This window comes from Pinus tabuliformis, chromosome 2_2 (assembly GCF_031772625.1).
Source record: "Pinus tabuliformis cultivar Carrire ecotype Pingquan chromosome 2_2, CPIR1, whole genome shotgun sequence".
Lineage (NCBI taxonomy): Eukaryota > Viridiplantae > Streptophyta > Pinopsida > Pinales > Pinaceae > Pinus > Pinus tabuliformis.
In genome coordinates, this window is record NC_142300.1 from 822,943,935 (window position 1) to 822,957,483 (window position 13,549).

The window sequence follows — 13,549 nt, forward strand, 5'->3', positions numbered from 1 at the left end:
CAATCACTCAGAAAAATTGTCTGCTCCATTGAGGACTAGGTACTCTGTCATTTAGGATAGCCAGAGAAAAGGATTGCAAGCTCTTGGAAGGATTCAAGAGCCAATAACTCAAGTCAAGACCAGGAGCCTTTGAGGATGGAAAGTAAGTTCCGCTGTGCATTAATTTCAATTTCTTACAAAGGAGTAGATCTTGGTTGGGGTTTAAGGTAATTAGGAAAACTCACAAATTAAATCTAACAATTGGTATCAGAGCACCCTTATGTAAGAAATCCTTGTGCTGTCTCTAATGGCTGACTCTGTGGTTGCGTACAAGTTGCAAACTCTATTCTTTTTTTTTTTGGACTCCATTTTCTTGGGTTTGAATGGTTATGGCTAAAATGTGGCATTTTTTGGGGCATATTTTGAGTTATTATAGCACTGCTTTAATGGCTTTAAATAGCTGCAGTAGTTTAGATCGCATGAAGTAAAGTGCTTGACTTAGGGTATGCTTGCATTTTGTGAAGATTAATGGCACTTGAATTGTGCTGCATCGCCTGACATATCTGTTCCTTGGACATTAAATGAAATGCAGTATGGTCAAACCTTTTCTGCGAATGTGCTCTTGTAGTTTTCATTTTACGTTTCATGCTCTTTTGGTTGTAACTGCTATTTGATGCATGATTACCTCTTTTTGAGGGCGTTTTATGTTGTTCGGCGCTATGTGGAGGTTTCTTCTGACTGTTTTCAGATACTGAGATAAACAAAACAATTGTAAACCTAAGCTTTGCACCTCTGATTTGCACAATTGAGGAACTGTTTTCTTTTCTGGATTATCTGCGAGCAACTTTGGAACAGTTGAAGTCCAATTTTAAAATGTAACTCGTAGATGTATGAGTAAATTGGTCTCCATGAAATCCCTTTTATTTAGGGCTGTAGGATATCAATAGTTGTATGCTGTATAGGGCCTATATAAATTGTTGTTTGATAAATAATTTTTTGTTATCGAGGTTACCGCATGTGGTTTATTTTTAGAGCAATATATTTTGATGTATTGGGAACATTTCGTTACTTGACCGAATGCTAAATGTAGAGTAAGTGTGGCAGTATACGGCCGTATTGGTGTAAGTAGTCTTTGATTTGATTTCCATGATTTCAATATCATATTTCATATAATCTATTTACATTTCAATTTACCAATGTTCTTGCTAAGGAATTATTTGCCAGGTAGAGTATGCTTGATGTTTTTATCCCGTTATGTGTATAAGCATTCATCTTGCCTTGACATTACAGTGTACTCCATTGATGGATAATCCTGCAAAGGTTTTGGCAATCAAACATTTTTTGTTTTGTTGGATATAAATCATGCCTTTCGTATATGTAAGGGCACTGCAGTTTTGAATGGACATGGACATCCATTGTTTTTTTTTTTTTTTGGTCCTTTTTTGTCTGATCTAGTATTCCGTGTTATTTAAAAAAAAAAAAAAAATATAATGCTAAAGGTTTTATATTTCTCATGCAGTGATCACTTCACATTTATAGGATAATTACTATAATTACTATGCTATATTTAGGCTAATTATTAGGATTTAGATATTATTTAAAATTGGTATTAACACCAATTAAAGGGTATAATACTGAATTCTAAATTGATCACAATTATGGCATAAAAATTTGTATTAACGTTAATTACTGATATAATACCAAATTCGGATTTTATCACAATAATGCTAATTATGGCATAAAATTTGTATTAACGTTAATTATTGATGTAATACTAAAATTCGGATTTGATCACAATGATGCTAATCATGGCAACCATAAAATTATTTAGTATTCTCTAAATAAATTATTAAAGCATTTCTAAAAGGTAATCATTGTAGAAACTGCTAAAGTCTAATAATTATTTTGATGAATATAGTTGACATATTAAATTTAAAAGGTGTCATAAGATACTGTATTCTATATAGGACGATTAGATTCTATAGGTACAGACATAATTTTGGAATCTAACTAAAGACGGTGTTTGGTATACATGTGTTGTTTTCGCATGAGTCAAGCATTGATGTTCGCAAACGAACCGCTCTCTGTAAGACGATTGCAAGGATGACTCATGACAAGTTGAAGCAACGTGCTGGCAATGGACGTGGGTGTTAGCTTTCCCAAAGGAGGGTTGGCGCCTGCTAAGTTGTTTGGTGCATAAGGGTTGCCTGAAGGTAATGATTGCACCCAAAGGTGTTTCATTACTGAATGGTGTTTTGGCTAAAGTTTTAATTGAGCAAATAGTTTTACACATGCCTTTAGATAGATTTTAGAATTATGATTAAATCGTGATGCATCGTATCTAAATTATTTCCTTGTTCTTGAATTTTTCAGATCCAAACATAATGTTAAGTCTAAGTCAGATTAAGCCCCTCATGGGGAACAATTTCAAACAGTGGGAGGAAAAGCTGAAATTAGTCTTAGGGATCATGCAATTGGACACAACACTGAGATTTGATCGCCCCAAGCCTAATAAAGAGAGTGAGGTAACTCCTCAAGAGAAGGCTGATATTGCTAGATGGGAGCATTCAGATCGCATGTGCATAATGGTGATGAAGCAAACGATCCATGAGACTTTTCGAGGCATCATACCTGATACAGAGACAGGCGCTATTGAATACCTTAAGGCCCTTGAAGAAAAATTCACAAAGAGTAAAAAGACTGATGTGAGTACACTCTTTGTGAAGTTGGCAACAATAAAATACAAGGGAAAAGAAGGGGTTAGAGAGCATGTTATTGAGATGACAAGACTTCAACGTGCCTTGAAAGGGCATAATTATGACATCTCTGATGAGGTTCTCATTGAGTTCATTTTTCTGTCTCTCCCGTCTAACTTTAGTCAATTCAAGATGACTTATAATTGTCAAAAAGAGACGTGGACATTACCTGAGTTTGAGGCTCGGTTGGTGCAGGAGGAAGAGAGACAGAAAATGACTAAGGGAGAAAGTGCTCATGTAGTAACATCTAATCCTAAGGGTAAAGGCAAGAAGCGCAAGTTTACTGCCAAGGAAAAGGGACCTACCAAGGTAGCTGCAAACAATGCCGCGCAGAAAAGCAAGAAGGAAGATACTTCTGCAAAAGCAGGAGAAAGGAACTGTTTTTTCTGCAAAGCGCCGGGACATACAAAGAAATTCTGCACCAACTATCATGCATGGTTGGCAAAGAAAGGTATGTCTCTTGCTTTGGTTTGTTCTGAAGTTAATTTAAGTTCTGTATCTAGATATACTTGGTGGATAGATTCAGGTGCAACGACTAACATCAGTATGTCGATGCAGGGTTGCCTAAGCCATCGCAAGCCAAGTGAGGCAGAGCGCTACGTTTACGTAGGAAATGGCAATAAAGTAGAAGTGGAAAGCATAGGAAAATTTAGATTATTATGTAAGACAAGATTTTATTTAAGTTTTGATGCTTTAGTGGTTCCATCTTTCAGAAGGAACCTAATTTCTATATCTTATTTGGACAAAAATGGTTATGTATGTTCATTTGGTAATGGAAATTTCAGTTTGTGTCAAGATTCTAAGCTTCTTGCTTCTGGTATCCTGTCTTCTTATGATAATCTTTATTTTCTAGATATAGACACTTCACATTCAGAGGCACTGCATATAGATAATAGAAAACGTAAATTAACTTGCGAGAAATCTGCAACATTATGGCACAAGCGATTAGGACATATCTCTATGAAAAGGATAGAACGTCTTGTGTCTAATGAAATTCTCCAACCTTTAGATTTTACAAACTTAAGTGATTGTGTAAATTGTATAAAGGGAAAACAAACTAATAAACGTAAGTATGATGCAAAAAGGTGTAATGATGTCTTAGAATTGATTCATACGGATATCTGTGGTCCTTTTCCAAAGGCTACAAGAAATGGTGACCGTTACTTTATCACATTCATAGATGATTATTCAAGATATGGTCATATTTACTTAATAAAAGAAAAGGCGGAAGCATTAGACGTGTTCATAAAGTTCAAAACGGAAGTTGAGTTACAACTTAACAAACGTATAAAGTCCATTCGTTCTGATCGTGGTGGTGAATACTACGGTCGTTATGATGGATCAGGAGAACAACGTCAAGGTCCCTTTGCAAAATACTTAGAGGAATGCGGAATTGTGCCTCAGTATACGTTGCCAGGTTCGCCTGCAATGAATGGTGTTGCTGAGCGACGAAATCGCACCCTTAAAGACATGGTGAGAAGTATGATTGCTCGTACAACTCTACCTGAGAATTTGTGGGGAGAAGCCTTAAAGACTGCAACATACATACTTAATAGAGTGCCTACTAAAGCAGCTAACAAGACCCCTTACGAGTTATGGGTTGGGCGCAAGCCTAGCTTGAATCATTTGAGAGTTTGGGGATGTCCATGTGAAGCTAGGCCTTATAAGCCAAGCAAAAAGAAACTGGATGAAAGAACCGTTAGTTGTTACTTTATAGGCTATTCTGAACGATCTAGGGGGTTCAAATTCTATAATCCAACAGAACATACAGTTTTCGAGTCAGGAAGTGCAAATTTTTTTGAGGATAATGAGTTTGTGGGGGGAGATATGACAAAAGATAGTATTTTTGAAGAAGAAGAGACGAATGCGAATGAGACTATGGACCAAAGTCCTAGTTTTGTTCAAATTCCGATTGCGTTTAGAAATACATCTTTTGACAATGTGCAAACTTCATCATCCCAAACAACTCAGTTAGAAACTCAACATGGAATAGAGAACACAAATGGACCTGAACCCAACCCAAACCCTCACATTGACATGACAAATGTTGATGGCCTAGGGCCTGTGGGAGATTCAGAAGTTGGTAATGATGTTCTTCCTCCTGTTGAAGATCAAGTTGTAAATGAACCTCAAGAAAATCTAGAGCCTGTGCCAATTAGGAGATCTACTAGAGAGAAAAGATCTACACAATCAAAGGATTATGCATATCTTCAAGAACATGAGTTTGGCATTGGCATGTTTGAAAATGATCCTGTTAATATCAAACAAGCTGTGGAAAGCTCTAACTCTCAAATGTGGATTAATGCCATGAATGAAGAGATGAAATCTATGTATGACAATGACGTTTGGGATATCGTTCCGTTGCCTAAAGACAAGAAACCCGTTGGTTGCAAATGGATATTTAAGACTAAGCGGGATTCTAAAGGCAATGTTGAAAAATACAAGGCACGTCTTGTTGCGAAAGGTTTCACACAGAAAGAAGGCATTGATTATAAAGAGACTTTCTCTCCAGTTTCATCGAAAGACTCTTTAAGGATTATATTGGCGCTTGTAGCACATTATGATTTAGAACTTCATCAGATGGATGTAAAGACGGCGTTTCTCAATGGTGACATTGATGAAACGATCTATATGAAGCAACCAGAAAACTTTGTATCAGGTGATGCAGGGTCTATGGTTTGCAGACTTAAGAAATCTATCTATGGGCTAAAACAAGCATCTCGACAATGGTATTATAAGTTTCACCAAGTTATTAGCTCATTTGGTTTTGAGTCTAACATAGTAGATGAATGTATATACCTTAAGTTCTGTGGGAGTAAATTTATTTTCTTGGTTTTATATGTAGATGACATATTGCTTGCCAGTAACGATAAGGACATGTTGCATCAAACTAAGAATTTTTTATTTAAGAACTTTGAAATGAAAGATCTTGGTGATGCATCATTTGTTCTAGGGATTGAAATACTTAGAGATAGATCTCAAGGTATTCTGAGGTTATCCCAGAGGAACTATATCGATAAGATTCTAACAAGATTTGGCATGCAAAACAGCAAACCAGGAGATACCCCTATATCAAAAGGAGATAAGTTTAGTCTGAAACAATGTCCCCAAACTGACTTAGATAAAAACCTCATGAAAGATATTCCCTATGCCTCAGCCGTGGGTAGCATCATGTATGCACAAGTATGCACGCGTCCGGATATTGCGTTCATTACCGGAATGCTAGGGAGATATTTGAGTAACCCAGGTATGGAACACTGGAAGGCAGCCAAGCGAGTGTTGAGATACCTAAAGAGAACAAGGGACTATATGCTCACGTATCGGAGATCGAAACATCTCGAGGTCATTGGATACACCGATTCTGATTTTGGAGGATGTGTCGACAGCATGAAATCAACATCAGGATACATCTTCATGATGGCAGGTGGTGCTGTGTCATGGAAGAGCGCTAAACAGTCATTGGTAGCCTCCTCCACTATGGCAGCTGAATTTGTTGCATGTTTTGAAGCATCTAATCATGGCGTATGGCTGAAGAACTTCGTCACAAGTCTGAAAATTGTGGATTCTATTCAGAAACCACTCAAATTATTATGTGACAACAATTCAGCAGTGTTATACGCATCCAACAACCGAAGTTCGTCAAAGTCGAAGTACATTGACATTAAGTTTTTGGTTGTAAAAGAGAGAGTGCAGAATAATGAATTATGTATAAAACACATAGGTACAGACTCCATGATTGCGGATCCTCTTACTAAAGGATTACCACCCAAGAAGTTTCACCAACATGTTGCTTGTATGGGTGTAATATCTGTTTAGGATAATTAGAAAAATGTGGGAGTCTGAATATGTTTTAAGTTCTGTTTTTGATGTTCTATGTAATGCAATTGTAAACAATTTTGATGATATATACAAGTTGCATTCAGTTTCAGTTTCATTATTTCTTTCTTTAAAGTTTAAGTTTTTGGCCTCATACAGTAAAGTAAAGGTGACTCAATTAGAAATAGGCACATCTAATCACACTTGCGTGTAATTTCTAAACTATATGTCCAAATCAGATTCATGTCATTCAGTTATGTTGGCAGCGTGATTTATGTCAGTTTAGTTGCGAATAAATGTGATAAATGCCGCTTAAGTCCTTTGTTAGCATAATTGATGGACGAAATTGTTTAAGAAATACGACAAGTAAAGACAGAAAAGTTGCATGCAATAAAGTTAAGGATATATAATCAAAAGGTTGCACTTGTCCATGTGGGAGATTGTTGGATTTAGAGACGTCTAATTTCATAAATTTAAGTTGGACATACGTGCATTGTGATTATAATGTCAAATACTGTCAGCAAGATTACATTTATATGCCAAATAATGTGATTAATTAAGTCATGGCATTAAACGTATTTAAAATAAGGATTTGGATACAAATACATGTAGAATAATGTTAATCAATTATAATTGTTAATGGACCGATTATAGTTGATTAAAATAAATAGCAATAATAAATTTGAGCTGAATAAGGAAATCAGAATCTATTCTGATTGATTGATTGATTTCAATCAATTTGAAATTTCAGACAGACTTGTTTCAGCTAAATTTTAGGCTGCCCTAGGATTGGGGTTTTGCACTGCTATAAAAGGGCTGAGTCTCCAAGGCTTGCAATCACTCAGAAAAATTGTCTGCTCCATTGAGGACTAGGTACTCTGTCATTTAGGATAGCCAGAGAAAAGGATTGCAAGCTCTTGGAAGGATTCAAGAGCCAATAACTCAAGTCAAGACCAGGAGCCTTTGAGGATGGAAAGTAAGTTCCGCTGTGCATTAATTTCAATTTCTTACAAAGGAGTAGATCTTGGTTGGGGTTTAAGGTAATTAGGAAAACTCACAAATTAAATCTAACATTCAGCACTGTCAAAAACAGAAAAACTCAAGCAAATGAAGAACTATGTACACTGTGGGTAGTGCTGAAAACATGAAAGCTCAAGCAAATGAATAAACTGTCTATGATGACCATATCTAGAGAGGTTAGCTGGTTCAATATAAACCATCCACCCAACTACTCCTGTTGGATATTTGTATCGAACATTGCCAGAAGTATGGTGAAAATAAAACTATTCGAATAAAATATTGATTGAGAAAATTCAAGTGCCCCTTCACATAGTTTTCTTACCATAGAATTCTTGAAAAAAAAAAGTGTGACGATATATAAATCAATCTTGAAAGCCTTTGGGTTATTAATTCTGCACGTACTAGACTTCTGTATGAAAAGCTAAGTACATGACTTGTGTAGAAAGATCAAGATAATACATTTAGTTACTCCATTTGTATGGAAGATATGAGTATTAGCATATTGTTTGCATACTGGACTATTCTGATGTATCTTTGAATAGTTTTCAATGCAACAATCCAAGCCAAGTATCTTTTCCAAGATCCAAGCCAAGTATCTTTTCCAAGATCCGTTAAAGGATTAGCCACAACCCTGATAAATAAATATACAATTTAAAACACCTTAATTCTTACTACACCTCATATATAGGTTCCAGATAAATGGTTTCTACAGATGTTATGAATATGGCAAACATTTGATTCCCTACTTGCTACAGATTGCCTATTGAGGGTTTATAAGCCTAAGTTACAGACCACACAAACAACACAATTCAATTTACTTAAATATGAAAACTACCTCTGGTAAATTTGATATACTGATTGTTGCAAATTTTCATGCAATCCCATATACTGATTGTGCAAAATTTTCGTGCAGGTGAAGCTCTAAAATCATTGAGAGGGAGACCATTTTCATGCGATTGAAGCTCTAAAATAGTTGCGGGGAGAAGGCGGTGAGAATAAATGGTGAGAACAAATGGCAGGTTGAAGGAGGAAATGAGAACAAGTGTCAGATAAAATAGGTATAGGTGTCATATAGGTGGAAAAATAGTTCTATATTAGTTCTATAGGTATGTGGAAAACGATAGAACTGTTTTGTTGGCCTGAAAACATTGTATTAGTGAAAACATAAATCTTATCTTGACTTTTGTAAGCTTATCCGCTTATCCTCTCCAGAGCCAAAAGCAAGAAAGATACTATTAACATTAAGTGTTTACAAATTAATGCTAAGTTGGAGATGGCATTAATTCATTTTTTATTATTGTAATACAATATATTGTTGGTTTTTACAGGTATATGGGGCCAAATAAGATGGTGAAACAGTTCATTGGATATGGGGCCAAATAAGATGGTGAAACAGTTCATTGGATATGGGGCCAAATAAGATGGTGAAACAGTTCATTGGATAGAATTTGGAGGGCCATCCGTTCATTGGATAGAATTTGGAGGGACCAACAAAACTTTTTTTAAAAATTAAAATTTTGCATTGGTTTTGTATCCCAATAAATGTTAGTGCAAAATATCGATTATTATAGTCCCATGCTGCATGCGGCAAGGACTAATAAGTTCAATGAAAAACCTGGTTTGAATAATTGCTCAATATAACTATTAAATAATCGTGATATATATATATATATATATATATATATATATAGATATATATATATATCATCTTATTACACCGAAAAACCATTGAATATTAGAACTAAAAAATATTCTATTGTATTAAGTTGTAAATTCTGGTCTGTATTTGTTAGTTCCTCCTTGGCGGAAGTGTTTTCACTTTTTATAAGTTTTGGAGGACGATTCGATTTTTTTCTTTTTTTTTAATTTTAATATACTCATAGGTACGTTTTTGTTAGTAATTAGTTTTTTAAATTATGAATATTTCAGTGTTATATATATATATATATATATATATATATATATATATATATATATATATATATATATAAGTTATTTTATTTATGAAAAAGCATGTATTTATATAAATGAAATAACTAGTAAATATTAATAAACATTAAAACTTTTTATAACACATTATATAATAAGTAAAATTTTTTGGTAGAAATTATATAAGAGAAATTTTTGGCTGATGCGTTTCGAACCAACAAGTATGGTTGAAGAGGTAGACCATGGCAAGGGCTTAAATAAAGAGCAATGTACAGACATAATTTCAAGTAATGGCTATATTTGAACAATAATATTTAAATTATGATATTAATTTATTAATATATTAAAAACAAATATTATTAAGTAACAATTATATTAAACGACTAGTTTAAAAAAAATAATATTTAAATAATGATATTAATTTATTAATATTATCAAACTTTAAAAACAAATATAAAAATTAATTAAGTTATAATTTAATTTTCAATTGTTATTATTAATTATAAAAAAACAAATACATGAGTTTAACAAATATACATTTAAGAAAATATATATATATATATATATATATATATATATATATATATATATATATAGCAAATTTTTAATCAGATTCTTAATTTGCAGATAAAAATGTTTACAATACCATGAATCAATAAATAACTTATCAATAATATATACCCACAAATTCATGACTTATTTCAATGTTACTTATCAATACCGTATACCCAAAAACTTATTTCAATGTGTGTGTGTACCAATTTTGCAATTAAATTGAAATTTGAAAAGTAAAAAGAACATAATAACGTTTGAGACAACTACTATTAAAAATATTTTATGGATATTTTGTAAAGCTTAAATCCCTACCATCTACCTACTAATTATTGATATCAAATTAAAATTCTATAAACCTATTTCAAAATAAAAACAACTATCCACGTAACAAGTAAATAAATCCACCAAAATTAGTATATTAAACCAATATATATTAAACCTGCCATATCAAAACCATTATATACCAGTCTAGATCCATATTAACTCTGGATTTATTAAGCGCCGAGAGGGATCAAATTTCTAGTGGTGCAAACCTACTTTTTGAGTGCAAAATTTGAGGAAAGGTTTGCACCTCTAGAGATTTGATCCCTCTGGTCGCATAATAGATCCAGAGTTAAGATGGATCTAGGTTGGTTTGATATATATAAGCTTAGTAGTTAAGAAAAATCTACTTGAAGCTTGTTATTAGACTATAAAACCCAATAAGCTCTTACGTTATATTGTAAAACAATAATAATATATACCCTTGTCTTTGCAAGCACCGAGTATATTAGTTACCCCTGATTTAATTTAATTTTTAATGTTATCATTCGATATCCTAAATAAAACTCAAATATAATTATATCTAAACTAAGTTTAATGGAGATCTAAGAGATATTCCAGTGAATTTTCATGCCAAGTTAAAACCAACGGTTGAAACATTTTAAACTAAGTAAGTTCAATAAATTTTAATGCAGACAAAAAATATAAACAAAATGTAGGATTTCATTCACTAGATTTTATTTTTTTCTTGCTCACATTTATGTTTACACACAAGAGTAACATTTCAAACATATAAAATAAAATTAATTACATACAAAAGAAATGGAAAAATCTAATCTTTGAAGGCTATGTAACAAAGTGAGCAAGGTTGTTTTTCCCAAGTTTTACCTAGAAGACATGCATCCACAGAGCTATAAAGTCTTTGTGCAGTGTTTCTTTATTGAGTGGTTTTCTTTGCTGAGTCAGATATGAAATTTGTTTTCGGCTCTAATATTGTAGTGGAAATTAGGATTTTACCTTGATCTAGCTAAAAGCTTTTGTTACAATGAATATCGAAGAATACCTTTAAATAGGCTACATTAGAGAAGAATACCACGGGGAAAATAATTAGTTGTGAAAACCTAGAGCCCAGAAACCTCCATTCGTAAATTTACTAATTTATCTCAATTTTATTTTAATTATTAATTTTACATTTTTTATTTTTTTTACCATTAGAGAATAATATCATGGGTAAAACCATGAGTGGTGAAAATATGGAGCCCAAAAACCTCTATTTATAAATTTACTATTTTATCTCTATTTGATTTTAATTATTATTTATTTATTTTTATATATAATTTGACGAAGTCAAATTGTTTATCTATATATATATATAAAACTCCTACACATCTAACACATACACATCTAATATCTAATGCCTACACATCTACCCCATACTGGGTTGTAGAGCGCCTCCCAGTGCAATTAAATCTATATCATTACATTAAAATCATATCACACAAAAAAAATCAGATTCTAAAACCAACATTAGAACATCGAAAAATCAAACCATTAAAACCGTATTACACTATTGAAAACTACATAGCATTTGTATTAAAACGTCAGGAGAATTTTGAGATGTAAAATAGGGCTCATAAAGAATATAATAAAATGATAGTTAAAATAATAAAATAAAAATTATGATTATTTAAAAAAAGAAGAGAAAACTATATATTTTTATTGTATTTTAGGCTTATCTCCTTATAGAGTTACTCAAATATCAAGTGTTGACACCCATTGGATGTAGAATTAAATTCCATATCTAGGAAGTACCTATTGTGCATGACCACAAAACAAATAAAATTGAAACTACATTAAAAAAACTTATGTTTCAACATCCAACAGGTATTAACACTTGACATTTGAGTAAATCTATAAGGATATAGACCTAAAATACAATTTAAAAAAAATATTATTTTCCCTTTAAAATAGTCATCATGGAAATGAATTATCATCTTGAATCATATTGGTTCTTTTAAAGTTACTTTTATCAATACATTTTTTTGTTCTGAAGTCAATATTTTTATCTCAAAATTTCCTAAATATTATTTCACATCTCAATTTACCTTTTTAATTGTGAAATATTGAACCTAGATAATAACAATTTTGTGAAGGTTAAAGTCATTATGTGCTTGCACATGTAGCTATAACCTTGGCCATAATTTTGTGTATGTACACCATTGCAATTTTATGGAAAAGCACGCACGCATATATATATATATAACCCATTGTATTAACTTTTTAATTGTGAAATATTGTACCTACAAAGTGTTAAAACACTGAAGAATCAACTTTTATTGACAAATTGGACAACTCACAGGTGAGGAGCTCCACCTGGAGACTGCCTCTGGTGGAACGATCTACCTCAATAATCTTACAATCAAAAATATATATAGTGTTCACAGATCTAGGGAAGTTAGAACAACTACCTAAGAAGTAGGAACTAATTCCTAATCTAAGGCTATATATATATATATATAACCCATTGTATTAACTTTTTAATTGTGAAATATTGTACCTACAAAGTGTTAAAACACTGAAGAATCAATTTTATTGACAAATTGGACAACTCACAGGTGAGGAGCTCCACCTGGAGACTGCCTCTGGTGGAACGCTCTACCTCAATCATCTTACAATCAAAAATATATATAGTGTTCACACATCTAGGGAAGTTAGAACAACTACCTAAGAAGTAGGAACTAATTCCTAACCTAAGGCTCTAGGGAGCCGAATCTCTCCAGATTTACATATTCTCCATTATCTTCAACACTCCCCCTTAATGGAGAAAGGGATTCACAAGTATTCCTAACATTTCCCTAAGAAATTAAAACTTGATTGTACAGAGAGGCTTAGTGAAAATATCAACATCATTTTCACATGTATTACAATATTCAATATGGATTTCCTTTGACTGAACTTTCTCCCTGACAAAATGAAACTGTGTATCAATGTGCTTTGTGTTTTTATGAAATACTGGATTATTTTCAAGTTTGATAGAGCTCTGGTTGTCACATTTGATAATTGTTGCAACCTTTTGTTCTTCTCCAACATCATGGAGAAGTCTCCTCAACCAAACTGCTTCACAAGTTGCTACACACATCGCTTGATACTCAGCTTCTGCTGAAGACAAGGATATTGTGTTCTTCTTTTTGCTTCTCCATGCAATGACCCCGGACCCAATGCTAAATGCATAG